The following is a 27,444-nucleotide window of genomic DNA, read 5'->3' as shown; positions in this document are numbered from 1 at the left end:
CCGGCAATGATGCACAGGGGAGCTCCATGGGCCAAGTACTTTGCACAAGCCGAATGGTCTATGGTCAATAGGAGCTCAAGAAGAGTTGCTCGGCATTTCGGGCCGCGAAACTCACGATCCCAATCATCTGACAAGGCGTGAGCTCTGCCGCGTGTTACGAACTCACGTAAGGTCGACATGGCGTATCCTTGAGCTCGATCATGCCGCATATATTAGCGTACTCACCAGATAACTTCACACCTGTGGCCAAAGACCGACAAAGTAATATGCTCTGATCACAAGTGTGATGTTATGCGGTGAGTGTGCTAATATGCGGCGTGATCGAGCTCAGCGATACGCCGTGTCGACCTTCACATGAGTTCGTAGCCCGTGGCTGAGCTCATGCCTTGTCGGATGATTGGGATCGTGTGTTCTGCGGCCCGAAATGCCGAGCTATGCTAAGAAGCAAGCGGGCTGGTAACCGGAATACATTATAGCAAAACGCATACATTACAGGAAGTTAGCCAGAATACATTAGAGGGATTTAACAAACACGCACCCCTTCTTGTGTGACGTTTTCGTTAAAGGTATCACTCTTAAAAATGCGTTTCACCACATAGCACGCTCCTGGCCAACCATAATCCCGAATGACAACGTTCTCGCTCTCGATTTGTTGAAAACCGGAGGCGGAGCCTATTTTGTACCATATGCACGTGCACAATGGTACAAAACTGTAAAAAAAAAATTTAGGAGTGTACTGTAAAGCTAGAGAGCTGCAATCTCCGAAAATTGATCTATTTGATAGCCTAAGCACTCAGTACTCTTACGTCACAGTTTTCGTGCCAATTGCTCTCGAAGTTTTTAAAAATTTAAATTGAAAATTACGGGCAACACTGTGTCTAAGTCTCCACTAACTGCGCACTGCTCGTCAAGTATGGCGTTGAAACTATATTGCATTCACATAACACTGTGTCTAAAACGAAAGAAGTCGGCTACGTAGTCATTACGAGATGTGCGTCTAGCCGCAGATTTATTCCGCTCTACAATTGGATGCCAATGCGCAGGCGCACTATGCGTCTTCGAGCAGACGATTCTCTCCTCTCCCTGTCTACACAATTGTCTACACCTCTTTTCCTCCCTTCTGCGTTGAAGACGCCCATGCGTCCACGCGTGTTTCTGGTTTCTGGTGTATTTTACATACCTGACGGTGCCCTAAAGACAATTCCTGATGAGAGTTACATTACTCATAACGCTATCGACTGATAACCGGTGAAATGTATCGGAGTTAACCATATGATAGAGTGTGATCAGTTGATTTTGTTTGCTGATAAGAAGTTACTGACTCATGAGGGTTGATAATGAGCGATAAAGGAAATCGATAAGGTAATCCTTTTATACCCTGTAACGGCTGACAAGATCATTGGTGCAAAAGATATGCCGATCGTGACTGTCAACCTGTGTGCGCAAAGTGAGGGAAGACAATATATCTGCTCTACGTACCGCACAACTATTCTTATACTTTTCGGCACACAGCCTAAATGTGAATGCCGAAGAGATTGTATAAGTATGATAGCGAGACGCTCTTCCTTTCGTTATCAGGTTGGAAAGGAAAATAATTATTAGCCGCCAAATGCAAAAATTAAGAGTATATAATTATAGTATAGTACTATAGTTGTGAATGCATGCATGGGCAGGTAATTGAACTATGCATGCTCAGGGAAGCTGTGCTCACAGACGTGTAAGAAACGGAATAAATATTAATACAAAGTAGAGCACTGTACGGGCTAACCCGAAAACCCGAGGCCGGCCCAGTCTTCCTTTTTGCGGGGCTGGGCTCGGGTATGACCATTATGGGCCCGGTTCGGGAACGGGCCTGAACCTTGCCGGCCCTAGGTTAGTCTGGAGCCTCCTATGTTACCCCTATGTTAGGTACACCCAGTCAAATTTTACAGCCTGATACACTGGGCCGGGTATCCTATAAATTTCTTGGGCTTGGGCCGGGCCAGGTATGCAGCCGTCAAGCCGGGCCCGGGCAAACATACACATACGCAACATAATTGCTATAGGGAATGATAATCCATTAAAACGGTGATCTTATACAGAAAAGCTAAGAACTCTCAGAACAGGCAGCTCGTTGTTCTTCTAAATCGGTTTAATGAAATCTGCTGAACAGCGGCCATAGTTGTGCCGTTCAATACTCATGATCATTCCCACTATGTATCTTTAGAGTCGCAACACCTGGGGGCTTAGTCGCTTTATCGTCGTTACGGTCGTTACAAGCTAACGAGTGGCGGGAAATTCAAAAATGTGGGCACGTGACACATTGCGCGTGACGTATACCACGGCCTTCACGTATCGCGCGAAGAGCGCCTTCGCATGTTTTATCACGTGCCCACCTTTTTAAATCTCCCGCCACTCGTTAGCTTGTAACGACCGTAACGACGACGAAGCGATTAAGCCCCCTGGGCAGGTAAGCAGCGAATCTCTGGTTTCCTCTTTTTGCCGTAGTGTGGTCCTCACGAAACGAGAAATTGACACCGGAGCATTGGTCGCAACCAAAATTTTTGCGAAACGTCTGTACGACGCCGTGCACGTTCTTAAAATGCTTCACTAAATTGAACTTTGCACTGAACGCTTTGGAGTAGAAGGCACAAGTGCGGTCATCGGTACTCTGCCCCCGAACGCTGTCATCGTGCAGCGATGCCATTCCAATCACACACCCTTTGGGCACCGGCAGGGAAAATGCGGCAAAGACACGCGTGGACAACGCATGGACCACGGTGGACGATGGACGTCTTCGGCCCTCTAGGTCACGAACGGAGAAGAGAACGGAGAAGAAAGGAGATGGAGAGTGGGAGAGGAGAATCGTCTGCTCGAACGCGCATAGTGGGCCTGCGCATTGGCATCCAATTGGAGGGCGGAATAAATCTACGGCTAGACGCATGTATTACGAGCAGCAAGCCAGTGGGGAAAATAGAGCGCTGTTGCTCGACAAATTGGGGATTGTTTCCCACCAGACGTCGCCCCGAGCTGTTTTACCGTAATTTCACTAGCAAATTAAAAATACTTAGCGTTACCTGTCACATATATAACTGGTGCTGGGATTACGAGCAATAAGCTGCAAAACTACGCCGCCAACATAATCTCTCTGTCTGCCGGCTTAGTAGGGTCCCGTGTTTCCGGTTTTTATTTTTGGGCGGATTCGGTGTATGTTTTTCGGTGTTTATTCATGTTTTTCCTCGCGTGTGCATGGTTTACCCCGACAGTTATCGGCCAATAGAGATCACAATGTAATTTCCGCACGACGCTCATTGAACATGGCCTTGTTCGCTGCGGTGACGTTTTACGGCTAACGAAAAAAATAAACGGACATTTTTCACAACCGTCGTATTTCTGTGTGGTTTTCCGATTTGCATCAACAACTTCCTGGGCATGTGCAGCTGTTATCTCTGTCATCGTTCCTGGAATGCCCCTCTGTGTTCAGTGTTTATCGATTAAAACCGAATGAGGGAAAATTTACCCGGCGTTTATTTTTGCGGTGTTTGTCGATTAAAGCCGAAAACGCCGAACCCGACACACTCACCATCATTGTGTGTCCGTTTTTGTTAACTCCCTAGAGTCTCGGGGTTTTACTGCCGTGTATAGCTATTGGGTGCGTGCTTGCATGGGGGCTTGCGAGAATGCGTGTCAACTGCAAATAAAACAAGTCAATATAAATCTTATGTTCCAACATCGAAAGCAGGAAGGAGTGAAAGTCACGTTGGTGGAGACGTCCAGAATAGCGCGTTCCGTGTTCTCGCTTTATTTCTCACCCGTTGAAAAAGCATCACAGTGAGGACGGAAGCCCTATAGACGGTCCAGAAAGCTTAGCTAGTAGTAGCTTAGCGGAGCTTTTAGGGCAGATCATTGGTTGGGCTGGATTCGAACCATGGGCCAAATTCTCTTTTCATATACTGAGAGGGCGAGAATCCAGCTGGGTTAGACCCGGTTTCACCAACGCCGATTAATATTTGAACCGCGATCAACGGTCCCTTAACTTGAATTTAACGCTTAACTGTGCATCATCACAGGGAGCTATTGTTATTGAAACATTCATCGCGTCACCAGCTGACGTTTGTAAAAAAAGAATTGACTGTTCACTTCAAGTTTTAACAACCCTTGATCTCGGTTCAAAGTTAAACAAGCGTTGGTGAAACCGAGCCAAAAAGACACTGTATATGTGTGGTCCTGAAAGGTATAGCCAGTACGGATAATGGAGAAAGACGTGTTCCATATTCTCTAAGTAACCGCATTTACGGCACCTTGGAGGGTGCACTGCCTGCGAGCGATAATTCCACGGAGCGGTGAATTGAGTCGTATCTAATGAATTAATGCAGCATCCATATGAGAGATACCTCGCCGCTTCCGGAGAGGGAGCGTTGGATCAATTATTGCGAGCATAGATGGCAACTTCAGTTGCCTGTTGGCGGGAAGCCAGGGGTGCTACTAAGCGTCCAAGAATGGAACGACGGTCACCTCTCAGCAGTGCGATACTGGTCAGTGTGCTATAGGAGAGAGAGCCGCGCTTCTACGTCGCTGTCTGCATATGCTCGTTCCCCAGATTCCACAGTGGCCCGGAAATCACCGGAGAATAAGCTTGCGGGATAGAAAGATGCTGAAACACTCTTTCATCGGGACAGCCTCGAGAGTGATACCAGGCTCCTCCTCCTCCTCCTGAATGAAAAAATAATATGGAGATGTGGGGCCCGACAAAGTTGGGTCGGGCTACTCCGGAACACGTGAATACAAAAGAAAGTAGGAAAACCAACCCCAAGATGATCAAGAGGCATACATTAAAAAAAAAAAAAAAAAAGAAGAACGCGCAGTTCTGTAAATGAGATAATAGTCCAAAAACCCTAGATTAAATACACCGATGACCCTCAACACACGCACTGCACGCACTCCAGTGAGTGTGTCCTTTTTTTTTCTTATTATTTTAAGTACATTTAAACAGAAGGTGAGTAAGCTCATTTTACGCCCATCCTGTTTTGTCAGTGTGTAAAACTAGTCGAGTAAAGTTATTATTATTTGTGCGGCGCGACATGTTGCACGTCCTGCCGGGTATAGGACTGTGTGGATAATTACGACCACCTTTAACGCCAAAGGTGGCCGACACAATGCACTGGAAGCAATGTGTACCTCCCACACAATATCAACGTCGGGTGGGTAATGTTCCCCGACGGCAGGAATGTACATAAGAACTACGGTATTGGGCGAGCAGTATTTGCAATGCTGTTAGGACCGCAGCTCTGAACGAGCACGGAAGAAGCCTATCAGTTATCACCTGGTACTCCAAGAAACGAAACTCTTCAAACAGATCTCCCTACCTGGGTTCCTTCTTTCGGAGCGAAGGGAGCTCAGCTCGTACATGTATATGTAGGCGTAATCCTGTGTAGTGTGGATCTGTATATTTCCACTTCCCCTCTCAGTGGCGAGTAGCAAGCTATAGTGTTGCGGATCTCCCGGTGTTATTATACAGGCTGTTGGTCTCGTATTTGCATTTCAAATCGACATTTCGTGTTTTTCTCTTCATAAGATAAGAACGTCCGGGTCAAGCATCTCTGGCCTTTCTGTGCAGGTCATGGTTAAACCGTGCACGGGGAGAGATTGCCAATGTGCGCATGTAGTAGGCTATGGCTTATAGGTAGCCATACGTATACCCGTGTGAGACGTTACTCCTAGAGGGGCGCGCGTGATTCGGGTGGCTTTGTAGGAAACTACAGGGTGTCCAAGCTAACGTGCACCGAGTCTACAAAAATAATAAAATAAGAACACGGTGCGTCAAAAGAAGATAAACTGCGCAATATTGTGAGCAGTCGCGTCTTCTAATGGTGGCTGATTATTAATTAAATAGCCGCAATAATTAGCTAACTTTTGAATTCTTCTTAGGGCCGAGATGTGAATTGGAAAGCTGTAGAGTGCGTCGAGAAACAGCCATCGTCATTGTTTCCTATACCGCGTACGGCTCACGTGGACCTTTTTTTTTTCTTGCCAAGGAAGAACGCTCGCGAAATACGAAAGTCTACCACGTTACACGAGGCGAGCACTCCTCGATTTCAGACGAAGGAGGAAGGAAGTCACTGAAAAGGTTAGCAAGCTGTTGGACTCGAACCCACATCTTCTGGATTACCGGTCCAGGGCTCCACCAATTGAGCTAAGTTAACACGCCTCCCCAATGACTTCCAAGGTTGTGTCATGAGAAGGGGCAAATCACATCCACGCACTTCACTCGTTCCACTTTCACTCCTATATGTTTTCTCACTCGCACACACATTAGACACATTCAAACGAGGGGTCGACGCAAGCGGCATCTGTTGAACACGATGGAAATTGATGTTATGAGGCTGGAAGACAGAAGAAAGGACAAACGCTGCCAAGCGTACGGAAGAACTACTGTGTTTACTTAAGAACTCTGTTACCTACCGAGAAGCGACCTTCAGGTGAGCCCTGACCTGAAGGTCGCTTCTGGGCATATAGCGGACGTAGTAGTTCTTCTGTATTCGCTTGAGATCTCTGAAATCGAGGCACGCGCGTACGTGCTCTCGCCTCGTGTCACGTGGCACACTTTCAGATTTCTAATAAAGTCTGATTTCTGATAAAGTCTAAGCGGAGGCGGACGCTGTACGAAACAATGGCGAAGAATGTTTCTCGACACGCTCTGAAACTTTATAGTTCACATATCGGCCCTGAGACGAATGATTAAAAAGTTAGATAATTCGTTGCGCCTAATTAATTAATCAGCCACCATGAAAAAAAAAAACACGCGACTCCTCACAATATTCTTTTCATTCGCTTATGAATGGCCGCTGGCGATCTCAGATTCTCTCCTCGCAGATGGAGGATGTTCCCCTTTAACTAAGGAGCGGATCTTCGCAGAAGAATGAAATGGGGCTTCACAATAAATGCAATTTGAAATTGTGTTTCTTGGAAAAAATCCTCGCCGTACATTGTCTCGTCTCTGTCTGTTTCAAATCCTCCAATACACACGCTCTTCTTATATTGTTCCGGCCACTTCCATTCGCGCTGGACTATATTTAAAAAGAGAGAGAAATAAATATTTATCACGCTCACTAAATACCTGTCTGAGACCTACCTCCATACGAATTCACCAACTATCAAGACCACGGAATCCCGAATTTCACTCAACCATTAGTACTGTGCTAATGGAATCGGGCGGATCGTATAGTCGTACCCGGTCCTCTGATAGCATGTGCCCTACCGATATCAGTTAGTGTCAGAACCGTCAAGAGAGGCGAACGTCTTTCTGCCCGGAGCAGGAAGCGTGATGCCCCCCACACCCCACCGCCACTTTGCAGGACCATGATCTACAAACTCCGAGTAACGGTGCAACCTGTGGTACACGCAGCTGAAATATAGCGACAGCTGTGTCGCTACGCATTGTGGGTAGACCTTCACACGATTCTCTCTTCGTGTTTGAGGGTTCACAACACATATATTAATACGTATTTCGAAAGCACCTCTCACATATGCATTACAAATGCAATGCGAGCTCTTCGCCCTTCTGCTTTCCGCGCCTTGTTTGGAGCGATCTGTTCTGCACTGAGAATCTTCCTCGGCTGAGCCGTCCTGGCGAAAGGCCTGGCGTCTTGTGCTTTCCACTCTCGCCACATGCATCACCACACCTCACGTGATACCAAGCGTCGCATCACGCCGCCTTCACAGCGTGCTTCTTCGTGACTCACGCACGCTATCCGATGCTTATACCCCTGTCACACGGACACTTTCGATTCGCATTGAGCCCAGGCTCATCGAGCTCAATGCGGATCCGGCGCTGCTGCACGGACACGTTCGATTACGATCGAACTCCGATCCTGCTTAACCCGATCCAGTTTGTTGAACGGGATTGAAATTCCCGAGACGGATTGAAGACCGTCATTAGCGTCCTCGAACTCAGCAAATTTGTAGTAGTCAACAAAAACATTACGTTAATTTGCAAATGTTCCTATACAAGCCCATGGAATTTCACGGCTAAGGTTTTAGTCTAGGTATGAGTGGCGACTGCGTTTCCTGTTTTGTTTAATCTCGACCACTCTCGACACCGCGTCTCCCGTAAAGGCTTTGTAAACACCACAATGCGGAAGCGGATGTGGTTATTCTCAAATTTTTAGGAACGTCTTGTCAATCCCAGCGTACTGCCCACTGATCTCTTTGTATAAAGGCTGGATCGCGCATGGGAGAGGGGCTCGTGGGGAAGAGGCGTGCATTCGGGCCGCCATGTTGGAGGGCCCACTGGCGCCGGCTGCTCCAACAGGAAGCGATTTGATTTGGAGTATTTATTGCGGTTCAAACTGGCATGACATGCCCTTTAGTTTAAAGGAAATTTTAAAAAATACGGGCAGCCCCGCTTGAACTAAATGCAGACGACAGAATGCGTTGGGCCCACCAATATGGCGGCCGGTGACCACGCTGTGGAGCAGCCTATGCGCGATCCAGCCTCGGGGGTGTTAGCGCCACCTGTCGACGAGCCAACCTTTCAATACGCATTGAGTTGGACCGTGTAGCAGCATCGCGCACCGAACGCTCTTGAGAAACTCGATGCGGATCGGATTCAATCCGCATTGAAAATGCCGTGTGACAGGGTTGGTTCCGCATATACAGCTGTCTCTGTCAGAGAGAAAGAGAAAAGCTTGCTTTATTCCTTAACTAGCTTCTGGTAGATGTGCAGATATACTCAATACCCGTTGCGGAAGCCAATGCACCTATTTCAGCTATAGCATGGTCGCGGATCTCGCGGATCTTACACGCGCGGACACTGTCAAAGCCATCTGCGCTTATATCTAACCATCATGACTTGAACGGATGTGCACTTGCATTCGTTATTGAATCATTTATCCGCAACAACGATTCTGGGATCGCCACGCAGATAGCTTTTCAAATCCACTTCGCACTCTGCCTGAGATGCTGCTGTTCTGGACCGAGAGACCATATTTCTATGGGCTGCAAATTTTAGGGCCACAAGTTTGACGTTAAAGCGAAAACTATACTTGGAGGACTGGAGAGCGTCGGACGCCAGCGAATGCCAAGGCTGTGAGACAACAACAACTTTATTGCGAGGTGATGAATGGGGAGTTTCATCCGCAGGGGCGATACTCTACACCATTGCTGGTGGTGATGTGGGGAATGAAATGAGCCCCTTCACAATAAGGACCTATGGTGTCCAAAAAGGTCAAAAGAGCTTTGAGGGCAGAGCGTTGGTGGGCTGTATTTGGCTAGGGACCAAGCAATTTTGAGAGGGAGGAGATGGAGTTGTTGTTCGGGAAGGTTGGTCTTGTGAGCAACGAAGACGAATATGCTCTAGATCTTCTAGAGCACCGCAGTGACAGCAGCTAGGAGAGTCATCTCGTCTCAAGCGGTAATGCCACTGAGCTGTAAAAGCCACGTCGAGTCGCATCCGGTGGATTAATTAATGTGGGATGAATCCGCAATTGTGAGACAATCTATTGTGCAATCTCCCATAGGTTCAGTCCGTAAACAAGATTCTGAACTCCAGCTGCCTGATCGAGCGGTGAGGAGAACTTTACTGGTCGATTTTAAATTCCATCCATAAGGAAATAATTGTTGTTCAGGAACTGAGAAGTTATTTTGTCGCACCCTGTACAAATTGTCATAGACAATCACATCCAATGAATTCCAACAGACATTGAACTTTATGAGTATTATATCATTCTGCATGAAACTTCCGTTGCTCCCCTATTTCCAATTAGTCGTGCCGTTGAGAGTCTTCTCTGCCACGCTTTTCCGATCCGTGCGCGGTCACAGTCCTCTTGCACTTTAATTAAAAAATGGCGTTGCGAGGAAAGACTCCTTAATTGGAAAGACGTTCCCCTATGCGACCTTTTCTTTGCTCCTGGTTTCGGTGTCTCGCGCTGTAATATTTCCATCGCTGATGCCTTATAGCGTGGTGTGAAATAACGGTGTGTTACGTTACGTCCGTTCTTGTTGTGCGAAACCGTCATGGATAGTGTCCACCAGCTTGCCTGCTTTTGCTTGTATGCCATTTTGGTTACATCATGCGTGATGTAATTTAAGAGCTCGATAAGACGCGTGATATGTCGCTCTGATAATTTTTCATTTGTAGTCAAAACTGAGATAGAATTGATCGAGGCGGCGCCTGGTGCGAGAAAACCCTCATTTTAGCGGGCAACACTTGCGCTCATATATCCGGCATCTGTGTTTGTTGTGCTTTCGGTTCCCACGCCGTAGCCGTAGATGTCGCTGCGCTAGACCCAGTGTCGTGCTCCCAGTGCAATGTAGCTTTGCCGCCGTATTTGGCAGGCGATGCGAAGTTTGTGTCTACTCGAAGACACAGTGTTGCCTGCAACTTTCAATTTCGATTTTCTAAAAAGCTATGAACGTGATCGAGGCGAAAAGTGTGGCGTTCGAACCCTGTGGGCTTAGGCTCTGTATGAGCTCATTTCTTCGAGATTGCACCTCAAGTATTTTACGATACCTTTAACGTTTTCTCTGTATATCGCCCACCATGTACTATTCGTCGAGGTTCGTAACGTCACGATTTCTAATATACTAGCAATTCGAATATTTGCTCTCTTTAACGGTTTGGCAAATACGTTATGTTTTACCAGCTGCTCGTATGTAAACAAAGGACAATAGAACATATATGAAAAGATATTGACACGTTATGGAAAATCATCGAACAATGTCAATAGAACGGTTCTATTGCCGTTGTTCCATGATTTTCGACAACGTGCCAATATATTTTAACATACATCGATGCAGATATCGATCACAGCATTTGGTATAGCGTTTCTCCTTGTATGTATCCTTCTTATCGTCAACATCCCCTGTTTGTTTGTTTGTAAGGAGAAAAAAGAGGCGTACGCCCTAGTGTGACACTTGTACAGTTTTGTTCAGTTTCAGATACAGTTGAGTACAGCTAAGGAACGTCGAAAATTGGATTTTCAACGAATTTTCTGCTCTCCGGCGACTTGCCAAGGAGGCTCACTCAACTAACGGGCCACACATTCACTCCCATCACGCTTTCTCCTATACAGGGTGTTTCAAAAAACGTGTCATTCGGACTTTATAAAAAAACGGGGCGATGGAAAAATACGGGGTAAACGGCATTTGTGTGGCAACTGAATTTGCCATCTTGCAAAAATATTTTCATTTGATTTTAATTAAAATAAATTGAATTTCTTTAATTGAACTTCAAAATTTCCCAAGTCAACCTAACGTTTTTTTTACAAAATTAGAGAGCCTGTAGCGAACTTAGTCAGATCCACCAAGAAATCCGCTCGATATTGCAAATGGAACTGCCCAAAAAAAGTCCCGAAATTGAGGCTTCAAAGTTCCGGGTATTCAACGGCGCACGAAATCAGACGCAAAGATTTGTGGAGAGGAGGACTTGCTCCTGCCCACATGAAAGATAGAAGGTCGAAAAAAAAGCAGGGCGGGAAAAAAGAGGCGGAATCATTTTTGTTTGCCGCTTATCAACGTATGGTGGAATGTCACCCGCCTTGTTATCGGCGCGTCTTGTGCTGGACGCCGGTCCGGCGATGAACTGTTCTAGCTCCATGGGGGCAGGAACATGTCCTGCCCTTGGCGCATCTTTGCGACTGATTTGGTGCGCCGTTGAATACCCGAAACTCCGAAGCCTCAACTTCGGGACTTTTTTTGGGCAGTTCTACTTGAAATATCGAGCGGATTTCTTGGTGGATCTGACTAAGTTCGCTACGGACTCTCTAATTCTGTAAAAAAAACGTTAGGTTGACTTGGGAAATTTTGGAGTTCAATTAAAGAAATTCAATTTCTTTTAATTAAAATCAAATGAAAATATTTTTACAAGGTGGCAAATTCAGTTACCACACAAATGCCGTTTACCCCGTCTTTTTCCGTCGCCCCGTTTTTTTATAACGTCCGAATGACACGTTTTTTGAAACACCCTGTATGTCTTCCCATACGCACGCACGCACACGCACACACACTCGCGCGCACACACTTGCAATCGAGAGGTGCGTGGTTCAGACCCCGCTGCTGTCTAGCTTTTTATTATTTATTATTATTATTCGAATTTTTTCGACGACTTCTTTCTCTCTATTTCTACTGCTCATATTCTGAGGCATCGAGGCTTGTGCTGTATGTGTGTGTATGTATGGTATGTTCCAGCCTCAGAACAGTTACTTTTCAAATTTCTAATATCCATCTGTGACAGGATGCCATTTCATTATTTTTCGTTACCAACTGGACGTAAAATTTAAGTTGGGAGCACAAATAAAAGCTCCTATTTTGCTTTCTTTCTTGCATCGAACCACAACACAACGTCGAGGAAAATTCAGTGGCCAGAAACAGAACTTCCACTAGCTTTTCTGTTGTGCTTCGTCACGCGTTCACCGCGTTTCCGGCTGCCTTATCACATTGGCCATATACTGGGACCTTGTGTAATTTACGTCTAAAGATTGTTCGGTGCCCTACGGAGTTATCGTTAGTCACTACTTCCACTACGAAAGAAAGCAAAAGGACACACACAAAAAAAAAAAAAAGTGGAGAGAAGAAAGCTGGTCGACGTGATTTATGAAACGCAGGTCTGCGGCGAGCCGAAAGGATGCGCGGTACGCCCCCAGCTGTGAACAGTTTGCCCCCTGTGGGAAAGGAAGAAAAAGAAAGGAGCTCTTCTGCAGCCGCAACAGGTTTCCTCCTGTGTTCTGAGTCTGTAATGCGCACATCGCTTTCTTTTGGTCTGAAATAACGAATGCATTCGAGTGTGTCGTATACTATGTGAACTCTGAAGAATTAGGCATTCCGCGCTCGTCGTTACGTATCTGGCAAAGACGGACATCCGGATGTACCTCTCCGTATCTATTGTTTTGTTTTGTCTCCCTCCATTCTTACACTCCTAAATCAGAACTTCACGGCGTAGCACGCAGCTAGCCAACCATAATCCCGAATGTTATCTTTCTCTCCCCTGATTTGTTGAAAACGGATGGAGTATACGCATTTTTGTGAGACTTACACAATTACGTTAATTGTCACAAAAAGGCGTACTACTTTTACAAATCAAGAGATATAACGTTATCACTCTGTACATACCATGGTTGGCCTTCATCGTGTTATGTGCTGAAGTTCTGTTTCAAGTTCCATCGTCACCACCACCACCACCTCTCCTCTATTGGCTAACAGCAGACTGAACTCAAAGAAAGTTTTGTTTCATTGGAGCAGTAACCATGGACTGTCGCCGAACTCCTCTAAGTGGGTTCCACTTCACTTGGAGCAGAAAGAACCGTGTCTGGCAACGTCCTGTGCGTGATGAGCGGATTGATAGCTAATCCAAGCCAAGACAGCGAAGTTTCGAACCGACCATTGTTGCTCCTCTTCTTTTTGTGCTTTTGACAAGCACTGCATGGTGAGACCGGAGTTCTTTGAGCGAGAAATTGAAGATTATCGGCGCTGTTGATGCGGGACGAAAGCCAAGCAGGCATCGCGAAGATCACGGTCCTGTTCAAGGCTTCAAGCACAATGTGAACTCTATCGCGAGAAACAAAGGGAATGGCCATCTTTAACTCTTATTTTAGATAGCACGTACTATGGGTACAGCAGGCTCTCTCTGCTGGATTATGAGTGTCGGTTCCATCGAGCTTCCACTGTATTAGGCAGTACTGTTTGTGTATTCTATGTATACCTGACATGATATGATCAATGGAAAGTGCATTCTCAGAGAAGCGTGAACTGGAAATCTTTATGGCTGTGACCGTCCCAGAATTCCGATAATTTTCCCAATGCTCAGTCAAAGATGTTAAAGGTGCACCCCCACAAATGAACTTGACTAGAAATGAAATTCACTTTTTTGTACCACTTATGCTAATTGGTATAAAAATGGCGTACGGCTCCCGTCTGCAGCAAATCAGGGGCGAGAACGATGTCATTCGGGATAATGGTTGGCTAGGAGCATGCTATGCGGTGAAGTTCGTTTTTAAGAGACTCTTAAAAATGAACTTCACCGCATAGCACGCTCCTTCTCCTTTCGAGCACCACCTTGCTTCACGCGGCAAACGACGACTGTTCTACACAGGCTACGGCTCAATGTACCGTACAGCGCACGTCTTCTCTTCAAACTGGGCAAGCGTGAAGCGTCTCCGAACTGCAGTGAATGTGGCGATCTAGAGGACGTAGAACATATCATTCTCAGGTTTTCGAAGGGTCTTAAAGGCGAGTCTTCTTTCGTATGGACTCCCGAGCCTTCGACATCGCGAAACTATTAGGTCTCTAGTCGTCCGACAAGGCGCTGAGGGCACTTGAAGACTTTCTATACGTACAACTGGGCTTATGGACATTCTATGACTTGCTAAGTGTGTGCTCGCCCAGTGATCCCTCTTCTTGTTTGACATTTTGCACATACTTGGCTGAAACTTTTAACCTGTTATCTGTTTGTATTCACCGTGTGTAGGCGCGTCCTGGGGTAGCTGGTTGGACTTTACCGCGACTGACGTCCTCTTTTTTATTTATTTACCACATGACCATCGTTAGTGCGGCGCAGTATGATCTCAGATATGTTTGTGCCAGAAAATCCCAAACCGAACTCAAACATCATAATCACCATCACCGTCACCAAACGGACACCTATAGGCTGTTCTTTTCTTCCATCTGAATCATTCGTACGCTTCCGCATATATCCCAAACAAGCACCCAAGCTCGTAAGAAGCCTTCTTCTACAGTATACGCGTGCTTCTAGATGCTTTCTTCTGAATTTTTCACCTGAACGAGGACGCACGCGCATACGAACACATTCGAACGGCTCCAGCTATGTGTATCTGCCGCCCCAAAATTGTCTCGGTCTTTCTTTTCTTCATTCCTCTCTCCTCTCATCTTCCTTTTATTCTCCCGCTCAGGCTGTTGGATAGGAAATACTTCAGTTTTTCCTTTTTCCCTTCATTCTATACCAACTGTTGTTGGGATGTCGGTTTTCTTTCACGGCCCGGTGTCTAACTCAGAAATGATACGCCAGCTCAGAACGCCTACTTCGCGTACCCGGCATAGCTCGGCATAGAGCTTGGCTGTAGCAGAGAAGAAGTGCAGAATCGAATTTGCCGATCAAAGAATAGGCAGAGAGCAGGATATACAGTAGGTCGGCTTTTTCCGGCTGCACACTCTTAAAACGAAACTTCCCCGCATAACACTTTGCGTACCGACCGTAATTACACCGAGTGATACGGCTATCGGTTCTGGTCTGGTGAGAGAGCTGCGCGGCTACCGCATTTTATCCGCAAGTAAGCACAAGTGTGTGTCTACGTCCTCTAGACCCAGAATTGAGAGCACGCAGTGAACCGAAAATAGTATACATTGCAGTAAAACCATGAGACTAGGGAGTTAACAAAAAGGGAAGAAAACGTGGACTCGCATACACAAGTGTTTTGCTGTCATGTATTCCAGTCAGCAGCTGTCTGACTTGCTGCTTAGCAATTCTTTCACTGTCTGTGTCAAAGTGTGTCCCATGCTGTGCCCTTCACTGCATTTTATTGGACATGTGTGAATGACACCTTTACCTGAGTGGTTAAGGTGTCAAAAAGCAAGGGAGAAAACTCTTCTACTGAAAAGTGTTTGAAGCTGAATTTGATATCTTTGTTTAATGAAAAGCAAATCTCGGGAGAAGACATACCCACCCAGTCAGCACAAATTGTTGCAGTGACATTGCTATGTTGCTAATGACATTGACATGTTTGATAATGTTTCATTGATAATGATATTGCTGTGTTGCTAATGACCGCTTTCGTTATGCTGCAACGATGTTATTGAAACAACATTACAAAAATGTGACATTGCTAAAGACCGGCTTCGTTATTTTGCAACAACATTACAGAAACAACACTGCAAAAAAATTGACATTGCAATGTTGATGCAACACTGCCAATGACCAGTTATTTTACAGCGTAGCAACGTTACAAAAGCAACACCGGAGTAGCACTACAGTCTTGATGATATATGTGCAAGTGAACACAGTATACTTACACATTCAGCAATCGTCCTGGCTACTGGGCAGACTTCAGGGGAACGGTGCCGACATTCGTCAGGAAAGCCTACAGGGAAGCTCTGGGAAAACCGCAGACAGTACAGTCAGGATTCGAACCCGTGTTACCTCCCTGTCTTTGCACGGAAGGCGATCATTTTGTTTTCTTTTGCTTTCTTCTTTTCTTTGCCTTTTTTTGTCTTCCCCCTTTCACTTTTCTTTTGGAATAACAAGCCGACATCCATCTGGGTTACCTTTCCTTTCTTTTTTTTCTTAATAAACATGTCCCCCCCCCCCCGCCAGAGTACTTACTTCGCGGTGCGTCCTTGCCCCCCCCCCCCCCCCCCCCCCCGGGAAAATGAAAACTCTCCGCCTCTGGTGTAGCTTATATGTTGTTCATCGACAACAGGAAACACATAAACTCAGGAGTCTGAATTATCTGCATAAAACTAAGAAACAATCAAAGCAAAACAGTGTTACTTTTAAACTTGTAATATCGAAGCTTTATGTTGTGGTTTTGTCGTGCCCGGGGGCCGCCGGCCCAGCAGGCTTGGAGGCGCCGATTTTAAGAAGAAACAAACAAACGTGGTTGGTGGATTCGAAAGATTCGATTTGCCGTTTTGGGCACTGCCTAGGATTCGAGGATTCGCGGATTCGGTTGGCACATCCCTACTATAGACTATTACCATTTATGCGTACGGCGAAGCTGTTCTGCGCCTAAAAAGCCACATCCCACGTTGGAATGCCTTGGTATCCTATATGCGGAGCTCATGTGGACCCTGTGTCTGCCTCCCGTGCACGCATCCGTTCCTGGTCTTGCGAAAAAGAGCCACATCCCAGCTGTTGTGGCATGTCAACTTCTGCTGCAACATCTCCACTCCCTGCACTCGAACCGAACGGAGGTTCACACTGACGGCTTGGTGTCCTCCGATGGATCATCATCTGCTTTCTCTGTTCCTTAGGAGGCATCCGAGCGCGGTTTCAAGCTCCTGCCCGCGTTGTCATAAACAAAAGCAGAAGCCTTTGCTATAGTATCCGCTCTGCGGTACATCTCTCGTCGACACCAAAAGCGCGGACCATTCTTTCAGACAGAAAGTCAGCCTTGGAGGCCCTGGTACCGTATTCGTCCAAAGTGATCAACGACATCTACACGAATATCCTTTCCCTGCACGCCATGCAATCGTCTCTAGGCCACAGTGTGGGGTTCCAGTGCAGTCCGGGTCACGTTGGTATCTTAGGGGATGCCCTCGCCGATTCTGCGGCCAGGTGTGCCCGTGCACCTGGGTCTGTCACTTCCGTTCCGCTTACCCCGTCTGTCTGCTGGCTAGCCATTCGTCGATGCTATAGCTGCACGAATAGCTCTCGGACCTTTTTCCAAGACTCCGTGAAGACGAACTCTTTTCTGCGCTCGATTGAGCCGACGATGGCCCACACTCTGGTAGGTTGCTACCCTAGGGAGGAAGAGCCCTGCTCCACAGGCTTCAACTGAACGTGGCGCGAACTCCACTGGCCCCTCTTTAAGATGGGCGAACCATTACCCACCTGCCCCAACCTGTCATGCTGAAGGAGACATTCCACACCAGCTGCTCCACTGCATCCGTTACCGCAAACACCGTCTTCTTCTGCAGCCGCGCATCGCTCACCTCAGGATTTCAGACTTTTCCCTAGCTACGCTGCCAGACCCCACACAGAATAGTGAGGTTACTAAGGCACTTCTTCGGTTCTTGCGAGTCTGGGGCTTTCTGGGTGAACTGTGAACAATTTCGTCTGTTATTTTATTTTATGTTTTAAAACTGGGAATAGCAAGCCGCCGTAGCGCAGGCTAACATTTCCTTCTTTTTTTTTTTTTCATGATAAACATATATCCCCCCCCCCCCTCTTCCCAGAAGAATGGACAATTTCGCTCGAGCGAAATTACTTGCGTGACGTATATTTGTTATTTGTATAGTTTGAAGCAGTGGTGCCGTAAATTTTAGATGTGCAGAGTACTTACAATCGAATTACGTAGTTGAACTATATAGTATACTGCCCATGACTGCTGTACAGCACCACAAATGTAAAAGGGGGCGCTGAGAGAGTCGAGATGGATGTCCGCTGGAGCTCCGTAAGATCCGTACCATCGCAGGGAACGGCAACGGAAACGAAATTGAAAGTCTGCTCTCAGAAACGGAAATACCGGAATAACGAAAATGCGCTCGTAACCCTCCCCTGCTTCTAGCCCAGTGCTCTGCGTTAAATCATGCATGCTACATCTTGTGTCCACTATAATCTGACGAGAAACGTTTAAATATTTCAGGAGCGTCGTTACTGGCCGGAGTTCGGCTCCTAGCAGCCAAACAGTACGGTTATCTCGCAAATGATCAGAATTAAACTCGTAAACTGTTGTTACAGTTCGAAAACAAGATGCAATCACTATACGAGAGCTCTCGTAGCTCGACCGTGTTTTTCAAATACCATACTCGTGTATTCTGGCTTATAGTGCTCTCATTCGACGCTGGTGCCTCTTGCCTTTCATGCAGCATGCAAGCCGCCACATAATTTCACTCAGGAGAGTTGAAACACTGCTTGAGCAAGATAGAGTTGTTGCTTCAGTTGTATAAGAAGCAAAGATCTGTAGCACAAGAAGAGTTAAAAGCGTAACGACCAACGAAGAAGCACCCCTGAGGGTTATAGAGTATGTTGGTTGGTTGGTATAAAAAAAGAAAAATATGGAGATATACGAGTAGAGTATGTGACGCTCGGTTACTCGGGCTGTTCTCTGTAGTAAGCTACTCCGCTTACCTCGTGAAAAAGAAAGCAAAAAGAACAGGGAAAAAGAGATGATAGAGGAGGGCGACGGAAGATGATGATAATGCGTGACGTCATGAGCGACGCAACCGTGGCCGGTCTGTGGGTCCATTTCGTCCACCTGGTGGTTCTTTAACGTGCCCCGAAATTTTAGCACACCGTTTTTAGTGCCCTCGCGGATGACGGCGTATACGCTGAGACACCATGGTGCTGGCGTCCTCGGCCGGGTTCGAACCCGCAACCTTGGGATCAGTAGGCGGATGCGCCACCAACTGGTCCACGGAGGCCGGGGGCTACTGTTTCAGGGTACTGATATGAGAATTATGAATTTACTGATAATATTTAGAGGCGGACGAAGCATATTCAACTTGAGGGTACGGGGCAGTGACTGATCTAGATCCCTCCCCCACACACACCGCAACACCCTCCCATCCTGACCTCTCTTTATGTAGTATATTTAATAACTCATCCTGTATCATAAGGTCTTCACTGTCTTTTGCCACTTGGGGGCGCCTTGAGAGGCAGTAGAAGCCCCACACTCATACCCACCATGACCTGTAGAGAGATACTGAAAGCAGATGTGCACATAACTCTGCACTTTCGGTTGCTTTGAGCGTTGGAATCCCCCACTTGACACGCTACGATCACACCTATCCGGAATTCCGAAACTATGCCATGCAGGCAACTGGAAAACCGAAACCGGAAGATTCGCGTACAAGCACATTCGTGAAAGTCAAGAGCCATTGCTTGCCAGACTACCGTAGGCATATACGAGTATCACCTACATACTATTGGCTAATGTACACTCCTCGGGGCATTGGCGTTCCCAGGATTTTTTTCCAAGGGGGAGGGGGGCAAAGCGCTTCCAGGGGGCAGGTCAAGAGTGCAAACCCCTACCCCCCTAACACATCTTTCTCTGGAGGCGGACGTTGCTCACTGTGTGGGGGTTCAGAGGTTGCTATCACGACACCTGAGAATAATCATTACGACCTATGACTAGAGAGCGCACTATTTTCACAAGCGACCTTGGAGTTCGAGGGGGGGATGGCCCCTCCTTGCTCCCCTCTCTGTACGCCCATCGGGGTAAGAGGGGGCGGGAGAGCACCAAGTAAGGTATAGTGAGCATCGGGTACATCTTCTTGCGGGACCTGTGCGTGCTACCGACGCTAGTACGCATTGACACTGTAGAGGAGGTGGTGTTCCCCTACATGAGTCCTGACCGACGATGATGGAATGTCCCAGAGGGCAGATGGTCGTGGCCTCATGCTAGGACTGTGCCGGTAGAACTGGCTGCCAGGCGCAGTAACGCGCGGCAGCAGAGTAGCGTGGACGACGACTACGCGCCTCTACACGCTTCGTGCGTGAAAAAAAAAAACAGAAACAAAAAAAAACACTGGTAGTTCTAGTTATGGCCTGCCCCCATTATTCCCAGCGAATACAATCCCTCCAGAACTTGAGCGGCACTAACGGTGTCGTGTGCCCTCTTCATATCTAGGAATATGGCTGAGTCATATTCTTCGACATGCACCTTCTTCCTCAACAGTGAAACGAGGTCCGGTACACAATCCACGGTTCATCGTGCCCTCCGACAACCGTCCATCAACTTGGGGAGACGTCTGTGGGAGTCGGCTCATCGGACGGATAGGGTGTATTGCATGAGGGAGCTTCCCTGGTTTTAGTGCTGGTAGTACTTCGAACATTGTCCGGAAATCAGGTACGGTATCCTGACTCCGAATGTTGTTTATTAATTTTAACAAGGCTCTGTCTGATGGCCACCAAACGAAGGTGCGCTGCAGCGTGGAACGAGTTCCATCCGATGATCTGCAACATGTCGGTGGAATCGCCCTCTCTAACACCGTACTTTTTTTTTTACAGATTTCGGGTGTAAATGTCTTGTCCTCTGCCACACATATTTGTGGTGTAAGTTTCACACCATACAGACGGGTGTTCGTAACACACGTACCCTCCTAAATGGCATATTCTACAAAAAGCACGCTTGCTACAAAACGCGCATGCGTTGTAAAAGCACGATTCCAAAGGGCATATTCTATTCCATTTAAAATACCGCTCCGGATGGGGATTTTTTTGCAGACACCATTTTCAGGACTGTTATTACAACTTTCAGCTGAGTTTGCGGTATAAAAACGGTGCTTATGTGCAGAAACACCTCTTTTACGAGGTAAAAAAATGAAACGAAGAAAAAAAGTTAATGCGTGAGTACTGCAGTCGGCGTAAAAAAACTTCACTGAAGTCAGTTATCCACATACTGCACCCATCCACAGAAAAAGAAATCTAACACGAATACTTTGCACTCTGCAACGGTTATTTTCGTAACACACGAATCTTTTATATCTCCCTCTTGTATACCTACCGCACAATGCACAACGGAAATCACGGGCTATAAAAAATACCCACGCTCAGTATATTGTTCTTTATCCCTCGGAATTGTTTTGCCTCTATAGGGTAGTCCGCTTTAAAATGTATAAATGCTGGCGCCACCTATTCTACTTCCTCTTCCTGTCTTTATGAGAGCTCGTAAAGTGCAGACGCGCTTCTGTAGTATAGAGGGGCTCCATTTGAAACCATGAACGAGAACGAAATGGGTCTGCGCTGCGTAATTTGCTTCGTAATGCGGCAGTTCTACGTGGACCACACTTCTCAGCAGTAATAGCAGTGGAGGGTGTGCGGGAAGATGCCATTCATGTTGTCTATGTGCATATCATAACCGTTCGAGACGTGTTGTTTGGTTGAGCCTTGCATGGAATCTTTTATGTTATGGAGGAGGCGGAGCAAGCGAAGAAGCTGGTATACGACAAGAATCACTTGACCAGCTCGCGTGGCATAATGGTTAGGATGACTGCCTTCCACGAGACTGGGAGGTGGCGCAGGTTGGAATGCCGCACTGGTTGTGCTGTCTGAGGTTTTCCTTGGGTGTTCCACCAGACTTTATAGACGAGTGTCGACACAGTTCCCTCTGAAGTCGGCCCAGGACGAATACTAACCCCTCCCCCTGTCCCTCACTCCTTCCTGTTGTCCTCTCTCCATCTGTCTACGTCTGTACGCCGCTCATGACCACAGTTGCTTCGCGGCGCTAGCGCGGAACTTTAAAAAAAAAGAGAGAATCACCTGGCTGTATTTCAATGCATTTAAATAACATAGAAGTAACAATGTTCCATCCAACGTAAATCTCAATAAGGACCGTAAATCTAAGTAAATCTCAAGCATAATCTCGATAGCAAGATCTGCAGGACCGTTGTTGAAACTGTCCAAGGCACCCCGGAGCGCCTCGCGACTCATTGAGATGCACGGTCGCACGTTAGCAGTATGTGCACCCTGTACACGGGCATGCTGCACAAGAAATAGTCGGGTGAGGAAGCAATTAACGCGGTGAACCACCACCGTCCTCTACACTTAGTGAACCTCCTCGGAGATTGGCCGAGGGATCTTAGACAGCGTGCGACAGCTGCTTTAATGTGGACATTGCAGCGCCTCTAACTTTTTAGACCGACTGATTTTTAGTTTCAAGTGTTTTGGAGTATCCGGCTCCTGTGTAAGAGCAACCATCTCCATATTTTTCTTTCTTTCCAACGCGCTGAAAAAAACTCATTACGCAGGAAGAACGTTGAGCCGGAACCGATGAAACAGTAATTTTGGGTCCTCCCTGATTTCCGCGAACTGTGAAGGGCGGGTGGGGGGGTTCGTTCTGCATGCGCAGTTGTGACATGGGTCCCCTAGTGTTTAAATACTGACTTTTCTAGATGCATGATAGCATCACCTAACGGATCATTGAAAATTACAGAGGAGCCCTTATTGTCCAACAACTCTGAAGAGCACTGGTTGAGGTCGCGTCTAACCATATTGATGTTTATGCTACGTGGACTGAGCATTGCTGGAATTGCTCGAACCCACCCTTCTCTGCGGTACTACAAGTGTATGCGCTTCCGGTGGGGTAATTATTAACTGCTCCCCAGGCACGCCCTGCCTGCAGCGCCATTGGAATCTCTTCGGGGTAGAGGGCTGGGTGATCCCATCACCAGGAGAACCACAAAAGTGCCATACGCGAAACATAGGAATATTGACAACTCCCTTGCTTGGTGGTTCTCCAAAGTTCTGCGGCTTGGTTCCAGCGGCTTGGTTAGTTAGGAAGTTGCCTAACCTTCTATACTCTACCTTTAATACGTCATGTAGAACGACTTGTCCGTAGATTACCTACTATACAGGGTGTCTCAGTTAAATCCCCGGGCTAAATAATTCGCGAACCGGTGCACCAATCGAAGAACTTTCTTTTTTTACACTGTATCTGTCCGATACCACCTACAAGCTGCGCACCGTGTGAATGAGTGGGAGGCGCTCATTATTTAAATAAAAATTCAAATGAGTTTCGTAAAAAATATAACTTCTAAAGCAGGGCGCTGTCGGCATTAAAATGGGTACTACCCCTTTTGGGACCTTCAGTGGACACCTTTTAGAGAAAAATCTACCACCGAAGCGGGTCATTTGTTGCAGTAATTAATTGGTTTCGGTTTACATATTTTTGTCGCGGCTGGTCGCGGTGAAGCGTAAAAGAACGCTCTTCCATTCCCTTATCCACCAATGGATTACGTCCTTTTGTGCTTCACCGCGACTAACCGCGACAAATATATGTAAACCGAAACCAATTAATTACTGCAACAAATGGCCCGCTTTGGTGGCAGATTTTTCTCTAAAAGGTGTCCACTGAAGGTCCCAAAAGGGGTAGTACCAATTTTAGTGCCGACGGCGCCCTGCTTTAGAAGTTATGTTTTTTTCACAGTTTCACATGGTGCGCAGGTTGTAGACGGTATCGAACAGATACTTGTAAAAAGAAAGTTCTTCGATTGGTGCACCGGTTCATGAATTATTTAGCCCGGGGATTTAACTGAGACACCCTGTATATTCTGGTGATAAGGGAATATACATCCCTGTGGTTCAACGTTACGGACAATGACGTATGAGAAGACTGATATCTTACACTAGTATAAGTACACACACTTTCAAACATTGCATAAAAAACCCACCAAATTAATGTAGATGGGTAGAAATCCAGCGAACCGGTAGAGATGTAGGAAGGGAGTTGCCTCAGGACAGAAGCCGCCGATATTTCGATCAGAGACTGTTCTTCTTCTGGGCCAGAAGAAGAACAGTCTCTGTTCGAAATATCAGCGGCTTCTGTCCTGAGGCAACTCCCTTCCTCCACCAAATTAATATTGTGTAAACCACAAGACATTACTGTGACGAAGATACATCTGCATATACGGCGCAGCTTGATCATCGATAACCTTACTCCAGAAAACTCCAAACTTCCCAGGCACGACGCGAGGAGACAGTGGCGGAAACGCGACACCCCCGGTGGAGCGTCGGACGAACCTGAAAACAGGCTATCTTTACGAGACGTGATTAAAATGAAACGTCATTCATCATCGTCATCAAAGCGTTAATGCTGAAAGTGGCAGGATCAAAGACCCGTTCTGCCTTGCCCAGCAGCCCCGAAAGCAATGTGGACGATTTGCACACAAGGATGTGACGTCGCTGTGGTGTCGACAAATTGGAAGAAACTTCCGTAATTAGCATGTGGCGTCACTCTTCTCATCTGAGGACACAGCCAGGAGTGCAGGAAGGGGGTAAGGGGAGGGGACAAGCTAAGGATCGAAGGATTGGTACATTAGGAATGGTCTGTGTATACAAAAGAAAAAAAAAAAAAGCGCAGCAAAGTGATACATGCTTCACGAAGTACGAAAATAAAGTACGAATGGTAAACCAACTTCACCTTACGGCAGTCCGTTAGTTACGCAATGGCTGGTCTTTTGCTATCCGTTTATCAGATACAGACATAGTTTTGGAATGTGCTTCGTGACAGTGACTGTGCCAGTGGATATGCGCACGCGAAAACGTTTTCCTTACTTAGAAGAACGCTACCTACAGTAAGCGAAATTCAGCCAAACGAACACGCGAATATTTATCAAATCTCCTAGAGGGAATACTATAGAACCGATGTCTATGAAAAAAAAAAAAGAGGGGCTACCTCTTTGCTGCCACCTTCCTACGTACCCTGGACAGCGTTGTACGCACGTATGTTGTATATATTTTGTATGCACGTATCTACATAGTATATAGAGGGCCATACGTCTAACAGACAAATTCTGTGTTGCACACCAAGTGCTCGGTATGAAGGCGAAGTGCAGGGAAGAAAATTATGAAGATGTTGGCCTCGACAGCCGAGTGGCCGGCTGCTTCAAGCCGTTTGACATGTTTATGTACGCATGTCTGAGCGAATTGACGCGTTTGGCTTTTTCGATGCACATGTGGGCTGCGGGAGTATGTGCATTACAAACGGTTAGGAAGAGTGTTTAGGAAAGGACGGAAGTCTGCTTGCTATTCATTCACACACACGCACATACACACACACACAAAAGAAAAAAGGAGGGGGAGAACACGGGAAACGCGCCTTTCAAAATCTGCATAGCTTCCCGGTTGTCTTTTTGCGTCAATCGGAGTCAGTCAGATTTTTTTTTTCAAAACATGTAGTGCAGTTTCTGGTTGTGCAGCTTTTTAGTATCGTCCCTCGCGATGAAACTCTCCAATTATCATCATAAACTAAAATTGTTCTCGTTGTACTTAGATTTTGTACCACGCCGCACCTTGGTGCCTCTTCTTTGGGCATGAATTCTGGAACGAGAAGACATTGCGGTTTTGGATATGGCCGCATGTAAAGTTGGAACTTGCTTTGCGACAGAAATGCTGGGTTTCTTTTATATTTTTACTTCTATGTGTCCCCGCGCTTTCGGAGAACACGGCCGGACACTTTGAAGATGCCACCCTCGCTCCTAGCATGTATGGGGTCTGGATAGTGCTCCTATAGAGTCCGGAGCGAAAACACGGGAGATCGGGTTACCGTGAGGGGTTGTCCCAATGGTTCTGTGTACAAAACAGGAAGCTGTAAATCTCAGGGTTCGGGGATGGTTTGGTCAGCCGAGGTAACGTTTGTACGGGGTGTATTGTTTTTGTGTTATTTTCGTCAAGTGTGTAACTTAAGCCGTGCAAAGGGAAGGGTAGCATTGGGGACCGGCAAACAACGCCATGAGCGGGATGGTTGGAACAAAGAATGGGGAACTTGGCTACCGGACTCCGAGGCGAACGGACGTCTCAGGACGAATGTCTTGACTGCACTTCGTAAATATCATCGAGTAAATAAACCTGTCGCGGAGTGACCAAGAGTGTTGCCCAATTTCATCGTCGAACACAACGGGGACAACTGGCAACGGCAAGCAGTGGGATCAGCAGAAAGAAGAAAACAACGAACCAACTTCTCCATCAAGTTTGTTTGTTTGTTTTTTCCAAACAAGGAGAAATTGAACTCGTCTCCCGACTTGTTCTGCTACTCCTAACAAAAATTCTCACCCCACCCCACCCTCCACCCCAAAAACTAGTTCTCAGGTGCTCTACTCGCAAGTTCGCTATTCACTATTCAGAAGTCCACTATCCACATGTTCACTAGAAGTCCACAATTAAACACTATTCACAATTATCCCGAGATCATGCACAGAGGATGCTAGAAGGTTGTATCCATCCCACAGCTCTGGACAAATTTCACAAGTGCCGCCAAGGCAGCATCCCTCGTGTTAGGTGCCCAAAGTTCAAACACCTTCACTATATCGAAGACCTGCTGTCTAGCCGAGCAAGTGTAGCTTTCAGTGTAGCTCTTTGAGCTGCATAGCTAGTGATGTGCATTATAATGTGCTCACTATCCTCCACCGTTGCGCAAACCGAACAATTCGATGAGTCGGCTCTTCCAACTTTATGAAGAAAATGAGGGCCATAAGGCACATTCAAGCGACACCGGTGTAAAAACGTCTAAACAAGTTTTACTCCATGCACATTCCAACGCTTTGCTTGAACCAGACTTGTACGTATCTTGAGTACGTACTCAAAATACAGTATTTTAAATACTTTTTCCGGTATTTTGGTACTCTACTCAATACTTTTTGCGACAAGTATTTTTAATGTATTTAAAATATTTTTTTCAGTATTTGCTACTCAGTACTCAAAATACTTTCCTTCATCGTCAAGCCATATCCAGCACGCGTCCCGCCGTGCCGAGATTTTCAGCTCACTGGAATTTAACCCCCTTTTTCTTCGTTTTCTTTTTTTCGGGAATTCGCGAATCTGTCATTTATCCTCTTGTACAATAGGCTGGTCCCAAGCCTGGCCTTGCTTCTCAATAGCCAGCTTCGTCAGAAAACCGTTCCTATTCATATTGCCAGGTGAATCACCAGGGGATTAGGTACAAGGTAATCCAGGCATTTATTTCCTTGGTCATCAAAGCAATAAACACGTGCCAGAGGTTGAAAGACCCGAACCGACGTAGAGGAGGGATTACGAAGTTTTGGTCAGGACATATCAACAAAGTTTACTTGGGTTCACCAAAGTTCCCCAAACATTACTTGACACCAAGACGTTGCAAATGAAAGATATGCAAGGCTGATGAAGTTTATTCCTTTCATTTGTAAGGCCACGATCAGAATACGCGTTTCACTTGCTAATACTAAAGTACTTTAAATAGTATCTTAAATACTTCTTAGAGTATTTAGTACTCTACTCAAATTACTTTCAGTTTTGAGTATTTTGTACTCTATTTTAAATAC

At 46.5% G+C, this 27,444-nt stretch overlaps 1 protein-coding gene and 1 long non-coding RNA gene across 2 annotated transcripts in view; one reads left to right on the top strand and one right to left on the bottom strand.

The window, feature by feature from the left end:
- The window catches only part of LOC135397713 (KH domain-containing, RNA-binding, signal transduction-associated protein 2-like), a 222,816-nt gene that overhangs the window by 37,817 nt on the left and 157,555 nt on the right, over positions 1-27,444 (top strand). The gene's annotated exons all lie outside the window — the stretch shown is intronic.
- Positions 3,489-4,729, bottom strand: LOC135397712 (uncharacterized). The gene is made up of 2 exons (XR_010423701.1): positions 4,495-4,729; positions 3,489-3,670 (listed from the first exon to the last, which is right to left on the bottom strand). It is a non-coding gene; the product is annotated as an uncharacterized LOC135397712 (long non-coding RNA).

The sequence above is a fragment of the Ornithodoros turicata genome, chromosome 6, assembly GCF_037126465.1.
Source record: "Ornithodoros turicata isolate Travis chromosome 6, ASM3712646v1, whole genome shotgun sequence".
In the NCBI taxonomy this organism is placed as follows: Eukaryota; Metazoa; Arthropoda; class Arachnida; order Ixodida; family Argasidae; genus Ornithodoros; species Ornithodoros turicata.
The sequence above is the reverse complement of the archived record's forward strand: the minus strand, read 5'-3'. Positions and strand labels throughout refer to the sequence as shown.